Genomic DNA, 17499 nt, shown 5'->3' with positions numbered 1-17499 from the left:
ATCCATCCTATTTTTTCTTTTCCTTCTGTTTTTCTCTCTTGTGCACCATTTCCTCACTTTCATATATACAACTCTCCAACATAATTTCTCTTTGTCTGACTCTGTTCTGTTCTCATTTTTCCTTAGCTTCAATTACTTTTGTTTTTTCTTCCTCTCATTCCTTATTATTCATTTCTCATTTTATCCATACATATTTGTACTGATTACTTTCTGCTAGTTTCCCTGTTTTTGATAAGACATTCTCTGCTGTCATTTGTGACCTGAATCTAACCTTAATTGGCCTGGTCCTGTCTATACTGTATTTTCCTAGTCTATATATTTCTTTAATTTCCTTCCCTATTTCCTGTTCACCTTCTTGAAATATGTTAATACCTTATTTACCCTTTATTTCTTCTGTCTTACTCTTGTAGTCCTATTTGGATTATGTTTCTTTCCCATTCCTAACATAATTGTACATTTCTTTTTATCTGCTAAGTCTCTTACTATATTCTCCTTTTCTCTCATCAGTTTAATAACTGTGTCCCTAGTGTGTCCTTCATCTGTTGTTTCACTATATCTCTAAATTCAGTTTTATTATTCTCCTGAACTTTTCTCCAACACTCTACCTCCTCTTGCTATGGACTCCTTATTCTCTTTATTACTCCTCTTTAATTCCTCATTTTCATCCTTTACTTCTTTTAACTGTCTTTTTGATTCTTTTATTTCTTTATTTAAGTTTTGGTTCTCCTTGTTTAGTTCTTCCAGTCAATCAAATCTTCCATTAAGTCCTAGTCCGGGGCCAAATGTCGGAATTATTTGATTGACATCGTCGTCATTGGAGATTCTATTCAAATATTACAACGACGAAAGTCTATCAAGGATACGTACCAGCTTCACCACTCGCTACAAGTGGCCTTGGTTTTTCCTACAATTGAGACCATGACGGCAGTTGGCAGTCGACTCAAACCCTGCGGGAGTTAGATTAACCCCGAGGTTGAAGAATTTTATAGTCTCAGCAGCGTACTCGGTAGAAGCATAGACCTGCTATCATGGAATTCCTAGGCTCAAGTCCGGGGATAACTGTCGTAATTATTTTATGTATATATATATATATATATATATATATATATATATATATATATATATATATATATATATACATATATATATCCTATCCGAGAGTTGACACCTTGACGTGGTGGATAGGCTTGAGAATTTACAAAAGCTATGTCGATAGAGAAACAATCTCTGCAGGGTCACCCATATCAAACAGGTTTTGTAAGAAAGATCAGACAAAGAGCAGCTCACACGCACAGTCGTAGAACCCACTGCAACCTGGCAAGTCTCTGATGGCGAACAGTGAAACTCCTCATAGATATATGGGGTACCGTCATAATGACGGCGTGGACAATTGGGCACCCAATGAATATAGGGCTTCACCAAATATAATGAATAAGGTGACACCAGAGAAATATCTCACCAGAAACCAGTTGGCACGGAGGTGGTATTACTGCCAAACCCCCTTCATAGCCCATAATGAACAGCAAAACCAAAATCAAATTGGATGTTCCTGTTGGATCACCGTCTCCTAAAGGTCGAACCGCATTGTCTCGTATGCTTACGGGCAGTGTGCCACCGAATGTGAGTAAGCACCGTCTAAGCAGATCCAAGTCTTGGACATTAAACAACGTGAAGAAAATGAAGATCTATACTTACATCGTAAGAAGTCTCTCAGAAGATCACAGACTGGAGAGTTTAATGGAAGAACTAGACAACATCAAATGAGACATGGTAGGACTGAGCGAAGACCGAAGAACGGAAGAAAAGCTGATACTATTACAATATGGTCACCACCTGTTCTACTATAGAGATAAGGATAAAGAAAGATCTAGTGGAGTAGGATTCTTGATCAACCGAGAGGTTTCTGGTAACGTAGTCAAATTCAATAGTTTGTCAGACAGGGTAGCTTGGATTGTGATTAGGCTGTGTAAAAGGTACACTCTAAAGATAGTTCAGGTTTATGCACCAACTTCAGAGTTCACACGAGGAAATTGAGTCGTTCTATGATGATTTAAGCCAGGTAATGGGTCAAGAAAAAAGTAAGTACACGTTAGTAATAGGCGACTTAAATCCTAAAGTGGGGAAGAAGATGAGCGATGAGACGTGCATTGGTAAGTTTGGAGTAGGTGAAAGAAGTGACAGAGGCGAGATGTTAGTAAATTTTGCAGAGAACTACAACATGAGGATAATGAACACTTTCTTTCAAAAGCGTGTAGGTCGTAAATGGACGTGGAGAAGTCCAAATGGAACAACAAAGAACGAAATAGACTTCATATAAGGAGATGAAAGCAAAAGCGTTAAAAATGTTACGGTGATGAATAAAGTCAACATAGGTAGTGACCATAGAATGGTAGGTTGCACAGCTAATTTCAATATCAGAGCCCAGAGAAATAAACTAATTTTAAGAAAGAAAATAAGCCTTGCAAAGGTTAAGGATAATAATAATAAATTTCAGCTAGAAATTGAAGATAGATTCGAAGCTCTAAGAACTAATGAGGACACTGTAGAAGGTATTAATTTGAATTTAGTGAATATCATTAGAGAATCGGCAGAGAAAGTAGGAAGTACAAAAAACATTAGAGAAAACAAATACTCCCAAGCTACAAATGACCTAATTAAAAGAAGAAGGACCATGCAGATTAAAAGCAGAAGAGACGAAATAGAAAAAGTAGAACTAAACAAGCTTATCAACAAAAGACAGAAATTAGAGAAAAGAAAGAGAAATATGGATGAAATAGAGAAAACTATTCGGAAGGGTAAAATTATCAAAGTGACCGAGCGCAAAGTTGCTTTAGGAAGACCGTAAATGATATGTTTGAAAGATAGAAATGGAGAAATAATTAAATGTAGAGACAAAATGGTAAAAAGAGTAGAAGAATTCTACCAAGAGCTTTACTCGTCGAAAACCGTAGTTGAATCAGTAAATTCAAGTGTAGACGTTAGTAGTGTACCAGAGATTACAAAGGAAGATGTAGAATTTGCTCTAAAAACTATGAAACGAGGAAAGGCACCTAAGAAAGATGCTATATCGATAGATCTGTTGAAGGACGCAGGGAAATTAGTTCATATTAAATTAGCTGAGTTCTTACGTCAAGAAACCGTTCCTGATGCGTGGTGCAATGCTATAGTGATTTTACTTCATAAAAAAGGAGACTAGATAGACCCTAGTAACTATCGACCGATTAGCTTGCTATCAAATGTATATAAAGTATTCTCCAAAATCCTTACATATAGACTAAGTCAAGTTTTAGATGGAAACCAACCGAGAGAGCAGGCAGGCTTTAGAAGCGGATATTCGACCCTAGACCATTTACAGGCGATAAATCAACTAATCGAGAAAACGACAAAATACAAATATACCTCTGTGTTTAGCTTTTGTAGATTACGAGAAGGCCTTTGACTCGGTAGAACAAATAGCAATACTAAACTCGCTACGCAATCAGGGTACAAACGAACAGATCGTAAAAATTTTTAGAAAAGATTTATGCGAAAGGTACCGCTATAATTCAACTACATAAAGATACAGAAATGATCAAGATTGAGAATGGAGTACGGCAAGGCGTTACAATTTCACCGAAACTATTTATAGATTCCTTGGAAGATATTTTCAGAAGACTGAGTTGGGAAAAGAAGGGTTTAAAGATTAATGGCGAATATTTGAACCACCTAATATTTGCAGATGAAATTATTCTTATTTCAGAAAGAGTAGAATATTGTAAGATATGCTGAGTGATCTAAACAAGGAAAGTGTCAAAGTAGGTTTAAAAATGAATAAGAATAAAACCAAAGGAAGTTGAAGAGTATAATTATTTAGGCCAGATGGTGAAAGTGACGAAAGATCACGATGAAATAAAGAGACGCATTACAATCTGTTTGAAAGTGTTTGGTAAGTATAATAAGATCCTGAGAGGCTCTCTACCTCTATGTTTGAAACGTAAAGTTTACAATCAATGCATTCTACCAGCAATAATCTACGGGTGTGAGACTTGGAAACTAACGAAGGCAATGGAAACAAAACTAAGGACAGCACAGAGGAGAATGGAGAGATCAATGATTGGAATAACGCTGAGAGGCCGAAAGAGACCAAGTTGGGTGACAGAGAAGACAAGAGTGAAAGATATTGTGGAAGCAGTAAAAGAGAGGAAGTGGAATTGGACAGGAAAGTTAGTGCGAACAACTGATGAGCGATGGAGCAAGTGCATTACTGAGTGGACGCCACGAGATAGGAAGCGTGGAAGAGGGAGACTAGACAGAAAGTGGACGAGATCAAGAAGTTTGCACTAGTGACGTGGCAGAGATTGGCGCGGTCGTGTGAATCATGGAATGCTATGAAGGAGGCCTTTGTTCAGTAGTGGACTCAAGATGGCTGATTTGATTTATATATATATATATATATATATATATATATATATATATATACATATATATATATACATATATATATAATATATATATATAATATATATATGTATATATATATAATATATATATGTATATATATATAATATATATATGTATATATACATATATATGACACACAGGAACCCACAGTCGGAGAAAGAATAAACTTCGAATAAAGAAGAATCCTATATTTTGGCTATCAACTGTAGCCCTCTTCAGGAAAGTACATAAGATAGAGAACAGAGGGGACTTATAAACTACAGTAAGAAGAGATGTGGACAGTTGACCTCACTCAGGCGCGGGGCAAACTGGGGTGGCGGAGGAGGGAGGGGGTGAGGAGAGGGGGGGATGTAACGTCCGCACCAGCTTGCTTACTGCTGCGCGTGAGATGATGTCAGGTGTCCACTGCACTTTAGAAATATTAATATTAGGGCATTCCTCAATTAATGCTGATTCGACTATTTTCCTCCTGAAACCGCAGTGGGACTTGAACACTAATCTGGCCTTACCCCAGTCGAAAGAATTATTCTTATTTTTGACATAAAGAAATACAGCCGAATTTTCTTGCCCATACCTAATTGATCTTTTATGTTCTGCCAATCTAGTGTTCAAGTCTCTCCCGGTTTGACCCAAGTAAACCAAATCACAATCTTTGCAGGGCAAACAATAAACACCAGGTGACTCAACTTCCTTCGGTTTTTGTTGAACGTTCACAATTTGCTTACGAGGTGGAGTGGAAGAGAAGCCTCCATCGTGGGTGTAACAATTTCTAAACAGAAATGTAGTAGCTCATTTGTAAATGACACACAGGAACACACACTATACCGTAAGCCCACCCATTCAGGAAGTTATCTCCACTTTTTTAGCAATCACCCTGACAATGGTAACTCACCAAAAATCCCCTTAAGAACGCAGCCGCCGAGTTTAACAGACAAGTCCGTAATATCACAGTTGATAAATGCATTAATGATTTGAAAGTTACCAACCCTAAGCTCCCATATTTTTATGGTCTCCCTAAAATTCATAAAACAGACATTCCCCTCAGGCCCATCATATCCAACCGCGGCTCCTGCACTAGCAAACTTGCTAAATGGCTGGCGGATCTTTTATCCCCGTACGTAGGGAATTTATCTAATTCTCCTATCACAAATTCATGTGATTTTATTTCTAAGATCAAAAGTATGAAAGTTCAGGGTTTAAGGCTCCTCAGCCTTGATGTTTCCTCGTTATTTACGAATATTAATGTTGATGATGTACTTACTTTTTTGGAAACCAAACTGCAACCGTTTCAAGACTTTTCCCCCTCCCTGTCAACAAAATTCTTGCTTTAGTTCGCCTGTGTGTTTCTTCAAATGTTTTCTCCTTTCAAGACCAATGCTTCCGTCAAAAATTCGGTTGCAGTATGGGTTCCAATTTGTCTCCTGTTTTGGCCAATTTGTACATGGAGTATTTTGAGTTTACCCTTTTGCCCAGCATCAAACCGCCCGAAATGATTTGGCTCAGGTACGTGGGATGACAGTTGGGGCCCATTTGAAGTGTTCCATGATAAATTGAACCAATTGACCCCGAATCTTAAATTTAAAGTTGAATGGGAAGAAGGACAACAAATAACTTTCTTCGATATTTTGTTAAGAAGAACTAATGATAATTTATTCCTTACAGTATACCGTAAGCCCACCCATTCAGGCAGTTATCTCCACTTTTTTAGCAATCACCCTGACAATGTTAAGAAAAGTGTTGCCTCTGGCCTTTTCTTGAGGGCTTTCAGGATTTGCAGTCCTCAATTTCTGGACCATGAGATTGAGGTGTTCAAATGTCAACTTGAGAAGTTGGCTTATCCACCTTGGTTTCTGGACCAAGCCCTCAGTAAAGCTAGGGCCAACCATTTTAAAACTTCCGTCCCCTCAAGTTTTCACCGCTCCTTTAAGGACATTTAAAAAATTCCATTCAATAATACCATCAGTTCTTCTACTAAATTGTTTCCTCATGAACGTCTCACTATTGCCTATCACTATCCTAATACCGTGCGTAAGCAAATTGTGAACGTTCAACAAAAACCGAAGGAAGTTGAGTCACCTGGTGTTTATTGTTTGCCCTGCAAAGATTGTGATTTGGTTTATTTGGGTCAAACCGGGAGAGACTTGAACACTAGATTGGCAGAACATAAAAGGTCAATTAGGTATGGGCAAGAAAATTCGGCTGTATTTCTTCATGTCAAAAATAAGAATCATTCTTTCGACTGGGGTAAGGCCAGATTAGTGTTCAAGTCCCACTGCGGTTTCAGGAGGAAAATAGTCGAATCAGCATTAATTGAGGAATGCCTTAATATAAATATTTCTAAAGGGCAGTGGACACCTGACATCATCTCACGCGCAGCAGTAAGCAAGCTGGTGCGGATGTTACATCCCCCCCTCTCCTCACCCCCTCCCTCCTCCGCCACCCCAGTTTGCCCCACGCCTGAGTGAGGTCAACTGTCCACATCTCTTCTTACTGTAGTTTATAAGCCCCCTCTGTTCTCTATCTTATGTACTTTCCTGAAGAGGGCTACAGTTGATAGCCGAAATATAGGATTCTTCTTTATTCGAAGTTTATTCTTTCTCCGACTGTGGGTTCCTGTGTGTCATTTGCAAATGTGCTACTACATTTCTGTTTAGAAATATATATATATATATATATATATATATATATTGTTACATCTGCGATGTATAATTGCCAAATATGTAATTGTAATTGTTGTTTCGAGGAGATGTCATGCTACGTGTGTTCGTATTGTGCTGCTTTGGTTATGTCCAAATATGTCACCGTAAGGTATTTTCTTTACTATGTATTGCATGTATCTATTAATGTAACTATGGTATTCGTTTATAATAATATCGATTGTTTTTTGTAATATGTTGATTATTCAATTGTCCATTGCGCATGCGTCTCTGCTACGTCACAGGCCGTGACGTAAAAATATTTCGTTTGTATTTCCCGCTTAAACAATGTAGGCTCGTCAGGCTAGGTAAATCCCGCCCCCTTGTAGTATCCGAGTCTATACGATTGTCCAGACCCTGCTTAGACCTACTACACGGGTCAGATTTAAAATGCCAGCCTTGAGGTTAGTACCCTTTTCCCTTGATATAGCAGCAAGCCAGATTTACTAGGACTTAGCTTTGTAGGGCCCTAAAATAAGTGAACGCGGAGTGAGTAGTATTGGGGCTTAGGATTAGCTTATATTTCATGACTGTTTGGTGACCTGTGACCCGGTCTTACGTCTGTTCAATCCCGTTAAAACCTTCGAACTTGATTCTTTTGTGTAATGTCAAATGTATGATCAGAAGTCAGATGTATTATGTAAAATCATGTTTGTTTAATTATAATAGTGTCTTTGTTATATTATTTTCGTGTCATTTTACTTGTTAACTTTCATACTTAAATTTATTTAATTATATTTCTTTAAGTTAAGTTAGTTTGATTTTCTTTTCCCGGTGTCCGACCGGGTGGCGACCTTATTCAGTTCTTTTGACCGTTTGAACCCGTAATAGACATAGGGTCTAAAGGGTTCCCTTGATGTTACAAACTTCTGGCATTCACAAGGCCGGTGAACCTTTGGTACTTTAGAGAGGTTTGTAACATTAATTGGCGCCTCATTGCCAGGATTTAACGGTAAATTGGAAAGACGTTCGACGTGGATCAGTGATAATAGGTTTATTAAGGTAGGAAGATGCGGTTAACCAACGAAACCGAGGTAGATGAATTTGTACAAGGAAAACCCACAGATAAGGAAATTCAAGGTCTCACCATACCGGAATTGAAATTGATAGCACATTATTTTGGAGCTAGTTCGACCCACGGGTTAAATAAAGGGGAGTTAGTACACATGGTAGTGGCAATGTTGCATGATCGAGACGAAAGTGTGCCGGCGAGAGATGAAGAGAGAGCGACAGAACAAGGTTCTGCCGGCTCAGCGAATTTAGATGATCGGGAAGGTAGTGACGCTGATGGTGAATCCCGGCACACAGAATCTCGATTAAGCGAGTTACAGTTAAAATTAGAAATAGCTAAATTAGAAGCCCAATCTAGAAAGGAAGAAACTGAGAGAGCTAAATTAGAAGCCCAATCTAGAAGGGAAGAAACTGAGAGGGCTAGATTAGAAATTGAGTGTCTTAAACTTAAATCTGAATTGCAAGAGAATGAACAAGTGCTACCAATTCCTCAAACCGTGAATGCGAGACCCGAATTTGATGTAGTGCAGAATGCGAGGTTGCTTCCTGAGTTCGATGAATCCAATGTGGACCAATACTTTAGAATTTTTGAAAGGATGGCTAAAGATTATTCATGGCCAAAGAAGTTTTGGCCTGCGCTGTTGCGGACTAACTTAAGAGGGAAGCCCTTGAGAGTATATGGCGCCCTAGAGGACGCACAGGCGAAGGACTATGACATGGTCAAGACGGCCATTCTTAGGGCATGTGAACTCGTTCCCGAGTTTATAGGATAAAGTTTAGGAACCTAAGGAAACAACCTAACATCTCGCACGTAGAGTTTAGTAGAGAAAAGCGTTTATTGTGGGACCAGTGGTTAAGATCTAACAAGATTAATATAGATTTCGATAGACTGGCTGAACTGCTACTGGTAGAGGAGTATCTGAGATCCATTTCCTTCAGGAAAAAGAAGTCTCCAAATTGGAGGAGGCCGCAGTGTTAGCCGATAAGTATGAATTGATAAGACCTGCAGGGAAGTTCTCGGTTACTCACAAGGGAAAAGGAGACCTGGCAATAAATAGGCAGAGAATCTCGCTCTCATCAGGTGGGTCACCTACCAAATCCATAGAAGTCAAGAAAGATGACTGTAGTAAGTCATCAATGATTAAGTCATGTTTCTATTGCGGAAGGGTAGGCCACCAAATGAGAGATTGTTGGAAGAGACGAAGAGAGATGGAAGGTGTCAAGCCCGTATCTTTAACAAATAAGGTTGAGAGCACCTCCACTAAGGGCAAGGCCCAGGGAGAGAGTGAAGCCAAAGCCGTGGCATTGATGAGTTATATAGGTAACAGCCCATCAGAGATGGATGGGGGTAAAGTAGATGAATTGGAGGGTAAACTTAAACTTCACTTAAAGGGATATCAGCCATTTTTATTCCAAGGCTGGATATCCATAGGAGGAGACCGGAAGCGAGTCACCATCCTACGGGACTCGGGAGCCCTCCAGTCCCTAATACTGAGTAGTCTGGTGAGAACTCCAGTAGTTGGAGGGAGTGTAACGGTAAGTTCCCTAGGGGGCCTAGCCAAGGTACCTCTAGTATCCATAGACCTACAGTCGCCTCTCTACGAGGGACAGGCTATGGTAGGGATGGTAGTTGAGTTACCAGTTGTAGGTGTGGATGTTATATTAGGAAATGATTTGGTTGGTGGGAAGATGTGTCCCACACCCATAGTTTCGGAGGTACCGGTTGTCTCGGAAGAGACCGAGCAACTAGAGAGACAGCACCCGGGGTTATTTCCGGTTTGTGCTGTTACGAGGGCGATGGCAGCACAGAGGGAGTGGTCTAAGGACCAGGTGAGACCTGTAAGGGTCTCGAGTGGGGAAAACTGTGGAAAACCTGAATGTGAGGACAGTATGAACCCCGAGGAAGAACTCCCAAGTGAGGAAGCCCAGGTCGAAGCAGAGTTTGACCTGAAGCCTCTGTTCCAGAAGGAACAAGTAAGTGAAACCGATGTGTATGACTTGACTCGCTTGTTTATGGAAAAGAAACAGGCGGGCACAAGATGTCTCAGTGACTTGCAGAGTGTCGATCCCGACTTACGGGAACTATATGAAAGGGTAGAGAGTGGTAGTGAACTATCAGAGGAGTATTACTTGGACAAGGGAGTACTATTCCGCCGATGGGTGGAAAGTACCTGCCCCACTGATGATGCAGTGTGGTCCGAGAGACGGCAAGTGATGTTGCCGAGGGTCTATCGGAAAGAAGTTCTGCGGCTAGGGCATGATAGTCCCCTTTCTGGACATTTGGGTGTACGCAAAACTTTAGACCGTATCTGGCAACATTTCTATTGGCCAGGGATTAGAAGGGATGTGGCACAGCACTGTCGTACTTGCCACACTTGCCAGTTGGTAGGAAAACCAAACCAACCTGTACCTGTAGCCCCTTTGAAACCAATCCCTGTAGGAGAGGAACCCTTTGCTAAGGTTATCGTGGATATAGTGGGACCGTTGCCTAAGACTGCTAGGGGACATGAGTATATTCTCACTTTGATGGATACCTTTTCTAGGTACCCCGAGGCGATACCACTACGTAAAGTGCGCGCCAAAGTGGTGTTGCATGAGCTGATTAGCTTCTTTACGAAGTGGGGACTACCTCGCGAGTTACAGACAGACCAGGGGTCTGTGTTTTTATCTAGAGAGGTTATGCAGAGTTTGGAAGCACTGGGGATAACGAAAGTGACGTCAAGTGCTTACCATCCTCAGAGTCAAGGTGCCCTTGAACGGTACCATCAAACGTTAAAAACAATGTTGAGGAAATGGTGCTTAGAAAATTATACAGGGTGGGACCAAGCCTTACCATACCTGTTGTTTGCAGTGCGTGAAGTACCCAACGAATCGTTGGGCCTCTCACCTTTTGCATTAGTTTTCGGGCACGAGGTTCGAGGACCTCTTAAAGTCCTGAAAGAATGTTTATTGAAAGGACATAGTTCTGCCCCTAAGGACATGTCGAAGTCGGTGACTGACATGAAAGGTAAGTTGGCCGCGTGTTGGGAAATGGCCAGAGAAAATTTAACGAGTGCTCAGGAAAGAATGAAGCGACATTGACAGAAATGCCAAAATACGGGAATTTAATCCCGGTGATAGTGTGTTGGCCCTGCTGCCTTTTCAAGGTAACCCCTTAAGGGCAAAGTTCAGTGGACCCTATGAGGTAGTGAAACGAGTAGGGGAACTAAACAATATTGTTGCCACTCCAGATCGGAGACGGAGTCAACAATTATGCCATATAAATATGTTAAAGTTGTATCGAGAAAGGGAGCAGAACCCGGTGGGTGAAACTGTCGCGAGTGTTTGTACGGTTTCTCTCATGCATGAAGTAGACGAGGACACTATTTCCCCCACCTTAGAGATGCCGTGGAAGGAGAATGCAGGAGGGTGGCCCCAGGTAGTGGATAAGCTGGACCACCTCACGGCTACACAACGGGAGGACTTAACTGCCTTATTAAGTAAGTATCAGGTCGTCTTTCGAGATACTCCTGGAAAGACTGACCTAATTCTGCATGATGTTGATGTAGGAGACGCGAAGCCTATTAAGCAGGCACAGTATCGTGTCAACCCGCAACGAGCAGCCATAATCAGGAAGGAAATAGACTATATGCTGGCCCACGGTTTAATTACGCCAGCACAAAGTGAGTGGAGCTCGCCAGTGATCTTAGTTCCGAAAGCAGATGGTACTCAGCGGTTTTGTGTCGATTTCCGACGCGTGAATACAGTGACCAAAAGGGACTCGTACCCCTTACCTAGGTTAGAAGGGTGTATAGATAGAGTAGGAGGGGCACATTTCATAACTAAATTAGATCTGCTCCGTGGATATTGGCAAGTGCCCATGACACCCCGTGCCCAGTCTATCTCCTGTTTCGCCGCATTGGGAAAGACTTACCAATGTAAAGTTATGCCCTTTGGTATGACCAACGCCCCTGCCACGTTCCAACGGTTAATGAATAAAATTACCGAGGACATACCTGGCTGTGTAACCTACCTCGATGATGTCGTAGTGTATAGTGACACTTGGCAGGATCATTTGGATCGTCTAACCTTACTCTTTGACAAGTTAGTGTCTGCCAATTTGGTGCTCAATCTAACAAAGTGTGAATTTGTTCAGGCCAAGGTGCATTATCTTGGTTATGTGATCGGGCAAGGAGAATTGGCTCCTCCCCAGGCCAAAGTGGAAGCCATTCTCAGAAGGAGATTCGTAGTTTTGTAGGAACCATTGCCTTTTATAGAATGTTCATCTATAATTTCTCTTCCTTAATAGCTCCTTTAACCGACCTGCTAAAGAAAGGAGCCAAGTTCCAGTGGACTGAGTCTTGCAACACCGCTTTTGTTCAAGCGAAGAGCCTTTTGTGTACAGCTCTAGTGTTGCAGGCCCCAGACTTCTCGAAACCATTTTCTCTGTATTGTGACGCCAGCAACATTGGTGTTGGTGCCGTACTATTACAAGCTAAAGACACTGTGGATCATCCTGTGAGTTACTTCAGCAGAAAACTGAATGTGGCTCAGAAAAAGTATTCCACAATTGAAAAGGAATTATTATCCATTATTTTGGCTTTGAAACATTTTGATGTATATATCCCTGTTGGCGCAAATGTAACTGTGTTCACTGACCACCATCCCTTAAAATATATTCAGAAGTTCAAGGAGAAGAACCTCCGCTTAACTAGGTGGAGTCTATTTTTACAAGAATATAATCTAGATGTAAAACATATTTCTGGGAGGAATAATGTGATAGCAGACTGTCTGTCTAGATCATAGCACATATCTACCGAAAATAAAGAAAAAAAATCTTTTCAAGAATTTTTTTCTCTTTTGGTGGGGGAGGTGTTACATCTGCGATGTATAATTGCCAAATATGTAATTGTAATTGTTGTTTCGAGGAGATGTCATGTTACGTGTGTTCGTATTGTGCTGCTTTGGTTATGTCCAAATATGTCACCGTAAGGTATTTTCTTTACTATGTATTGTATGCATCTATTAATGTAACTATGGTATTAGTTTATAATAATATCGATTGTTTTTTGTAATATGTTGATTATTCAATTGTCCATTGCGCATGCGTCTCTGCTACGTCACAGGCCGTGACGTAAAAATATTTCGTTTGTATTTCCCGCTTAAACAATGTAGGCTCGTCAGGCAAGGTAAATCCCGCCCCCTTGTAGTATCCGAGTCTATACGATTGTCCAGACCCTGCTTTGACCTACTACACGGGTCAGATTCAAAATGCCAGCCTTGAGGTTAGTACCCTTTTCCCTTGATATAGCAGCAAGCCAGATTTACTAGGACTTAGCTTTGTAGGGCCCTATAATAAGTGAACGCGGAGTGAGTAGTATTGGGGCTTAGGATTAGCTTATATTTCATGACTGTTTGGTGATCTGTGACCCGATCTTACGTCTGTTCAATCCCGTTAAAACCTTCGAACTTGATTCTTTTGTGTAATGTCAAATGTATGATCAGAAGTCAGATGTATTATGTAAAATCATGTTTGTTTAATTATAATAGTGTCTTTGTTATATTATTTTCGTGTCATTTTACTTGTTAACTTTCATACTTAAATTTATTTAATTATATTTCTTTAAGTTAAGTTAGTTTGATTTTCTTTTCCCAGTGTCCGACCGGGTGGCGACCTTATTCAGTTCTTTTGACCGTTTGAACCCGTAATAGACATAGAGTCTAAAGGGTTCCCTTGATGTTACAAACTTCTGGCCGGTGAACCTTTGGTACTTTAGAGAGGTTTGTAACAATATATATATATATATATATATACAAGCACCCGGACCTGGCTTCGCCAGGTGTGCTTGGCCTACGGCGTAGCTCGCTTCGATCGCGGGCGCTTCGCGCTCTGCCCTACGGGCATAATTTTATTTAGACCTACTACGATTTTGTACATGAAAAATACATTAAACACATAAGTGGAAATTCAAATCTTCCTTCTCTTTCTAACAATGTCCCTCAATGAAAGGTCTTTAGAATAATCCACTGTGTAAATTTTTCGGGCATAATTATGGCTACGGCTTCTTCTTCTGTCTTACTGAAAATTGATCTTGGAATGCACACGATGGATAGATGAGGTTCTTCTTCCCCTATTTGCGAAGGAGTCTTCAAAATCTCCCGAAGGAGTCTTCAGTCTCCAAAAGGAGTCGTCAAAGTCTACTGACGTTGTCGTCAAATTCTCCCCTCGTCTCTCTCTCTGTTTCTCTTTCTCGTTAGGTCAATCATAAAGGCAATAAAATTTCGGAAGGTGGTCATAAAAACGCCAGGAAATTTTCAAAACTGAAAAACTTTATTTTTTTATGTATATAGATTCTCTTGGCAATATTTCGTAAAGATTCTCTTAGCAATATTTCGTAAAGATTCTATTGGTAATATTTCGTAAAGATTCTCTTGTTAACATTTGGTAAAGATTCTCTTGGCAATATTTCGTAAATATTTTCTCATTAATATTTCGTAATGATTCTTTTGTCAGAACTCCGTAAAGATTCTCTTTTTCTTGTTATCACCACTTTCTTTTTTCATGGTAATATTAGTGTTTCCGGTGATGACTCATTTCCGGGTTGGGCCTTGCGTAGGAGGTTGGAAGGTTTAGAGAGAAATATTTTTTTATGTTAGTGGAGTGGAGATTCTCTTGGCAATATTTCGTAAAGATTCTCTTAGCAATATTTCGTAAAGATTCTCTTGGTAATATTTCGTAAAGATTCTCTTGTTAACATTTGGTAAAGATTCTCTTGGCAATATTTCGTAAATATTTTCTCATTAATATTTCGTAAAGATTCTTTTGTCAAAATTCCGTAAAGATTCTCTTTTTCTTGTTAGCACCACTTTCTTTTTCCATGGTAATATTATTAACGTATTAGATTAACACACGGAGAGCAGCTTAAAGAAACGTCTACCCTCTATGAGTCAGATGTGTCCCCGGGAGTTAGTGTTTCCGGTGATGACTAATTTCCGGAGTAGGAGGTTGGAAGGTTTAGAGAGAAATATTTTTTATGTATGTATATATATATATATATATATATATATATGAATAGAATCACCAGTGACGGTGAACTCTGGGGTATTGGCTGTATGTTATTGTTGTAAAGTAGCATGCAGTTGATACTTTAGTGTCTTTATGGGGCGCCCCTACGGACCAGAGCCACACATTATTTTGTCTGATAGAGGAGTACTATGTTCACAGAGAAATTATGACACTTTTATTATACTGTTACTGTCCCTCCGTTATGCTGTCCCCTAATCCCTTGTTACTGTCCTGTCCCACTTCTCTGAATATTCATTTTTTTTTTCTAACCTTTGGTTGGGGATAGAATGCTGCCACCAAATATTCTCACTTCAATCGTAGGAGGCGAGAAAAACGGGACGAGGATTGGGACTAGGCATCCTTCTCCCTGTAGCCCCACAAGGGACATTCGTAAAAGAAGTAAAGGCATAAGAGGGTCTAGGAGTTCTCCAACCAGTACCTTAAGTTTTGGACCATTTACTGTGAATGAATGTAGTACAGATGAGAGTAAAAAGGAAGAGATATGCAGTATGTTTGTGAGAAGAAAGATGGATGCGCTGGCTTTGGTGCAAGGACAAAATATTTATTTTAGTTTCTAACTCTAGATACGCACCAATTATTAGTAGTTTTTAAAGAACACCAGAATAAATTTAGTAACATCCGTTGGAAAGAGAATTGGCGAGTTTACCAGAAACACAGATTTTACAAGAAAATAAAAGTGTTGTTTATAAAATTCCTTGTGCAAGTTGTGAGAAAGTTTACATCAGTGAGACAGGACGCGGCATGGACAAAAGACCAGAAAAAACAGAAGAGGGATGTGAAACATCATAGAACAGGCCCTAGTAGTACATATCGATGAAGAAAATTATTTGCCAAACTGGAGAGAAGCCCACGTTCTACATAGGAAACTGGAAAAAAGAAAAGGAATGCTTTGGAGGCGGCATACATTGCCACCGAGAAAACAATCAATTCTCGTAAATGGTTTATGTCCTGGGCCCAAACATACGTACAGCTGGGAGTTGGCGAGTGTGGGGGGACAACGAGACCGGGATGAGGTCACGCAGGGTCGTCAGAACACAATGTAAGTTGTTGACGGACTTTGATTCTTATTCTGTATTCAGTCCACTGAGGAAGGACCATGAGGTCGAAACGTCTGGTTATGAATAAAGCTCCATACTCTAGCCTTAACGTTTCATTTTGCCACCTCACCTTCATATACATATACATATACATATACATATTGTTATGCCTTCCGCAAGGATATAAGGAAATATGTCTAGGAGGGGTTCGTACTGTGTGGCCTTGATGTGGTTAAGGCAAATCCAAACGGAAGTTAACATAAATAACTAATTTAATTTATAACAAAAAATCAACAAAACAAATATAATAACTTTACAACAACAAAATTAATCAATATACAATTAATTCCTCAACCTAAACCAAAACTAAGTCATGAGATTACAGTTACGTGGGTACACAACGGGATTAGAGCGAAAGTGATGTGGGAGTGAAGTTACGCCTCAACAGCCAACGAAAATTGTCCGCTTAGAAGCCGGCGGAATGTAATATATGTAGTGTTGGCGAGGACGGGAGGAAGGAGAAGGATGAGCCGGACAGAACTAGTTTAAGTCTGTCGGACTGGGTAAGGAGTAGAAACAACCACACGTATACAAGCAATTTACAGTACATACATAATTATCCAACAAGTACAGAGTATTATACATATACAGACATTTTAAATACATGGAGGATGGTGGGCCATCACAATATACATATACATATACATATACATATACACATACATATTCATATACATATGCATATACATATACATATACATATATACGTACCTATATACATAAGTATATGTATTTAACATAGTCTATATATTATATATATTATGTACATATATTGCATATTATATATTATGCATTACGTATTGTACATTATACATTGTATGTGCAACTTTTGCAAATGTTTCTAGCTCCGTGATAAAGAGAGCCAAAAACCAATAATGCGGATACAGAAAGTAATACAAAAATTAAGAAAAACTAAAGTGTTGATCACATTAATATTTTCTATTACTACATTCACACTTGTCCCCTTTTCCCTTGTAAAGAGGAACTATACAGGCACTACTCCAGTCCTCCGGTACTCTACCCTCTCTCCAGCAAACATTAAATAATCTCGCCAACCAGTCCACCATCACTGAACCTCCCTTTTTCAGACATTCTGCATGACATCCATCCAGACCAGGTGCCTTACCTGCTTTCATCATCTTTACAACTGCCTTCACCTCATCCTTCCTTATTTCTCCTCCATTCTCCT

This window comes from Oratosquilla oratoria, chromosome 34, assembly GCF_046742065.1.
Source record: "Oratosquilla oratoria isolate Oo_2021 chromosome 34, ASM4674206v1, whole genome shotgun sequence".
Classification (NCBI taxonomy): Eukaryota; Metazoa; Arthropoda; class Malacostraca; order Stomatopoda; family Squillidae; genus Oratosquilla; species Oratosquilla oratoria.
The sequence above is the reverse complement of the archived record's forward strand: the minus strand, read 5'-3'. Positions refer to the sequence as shown.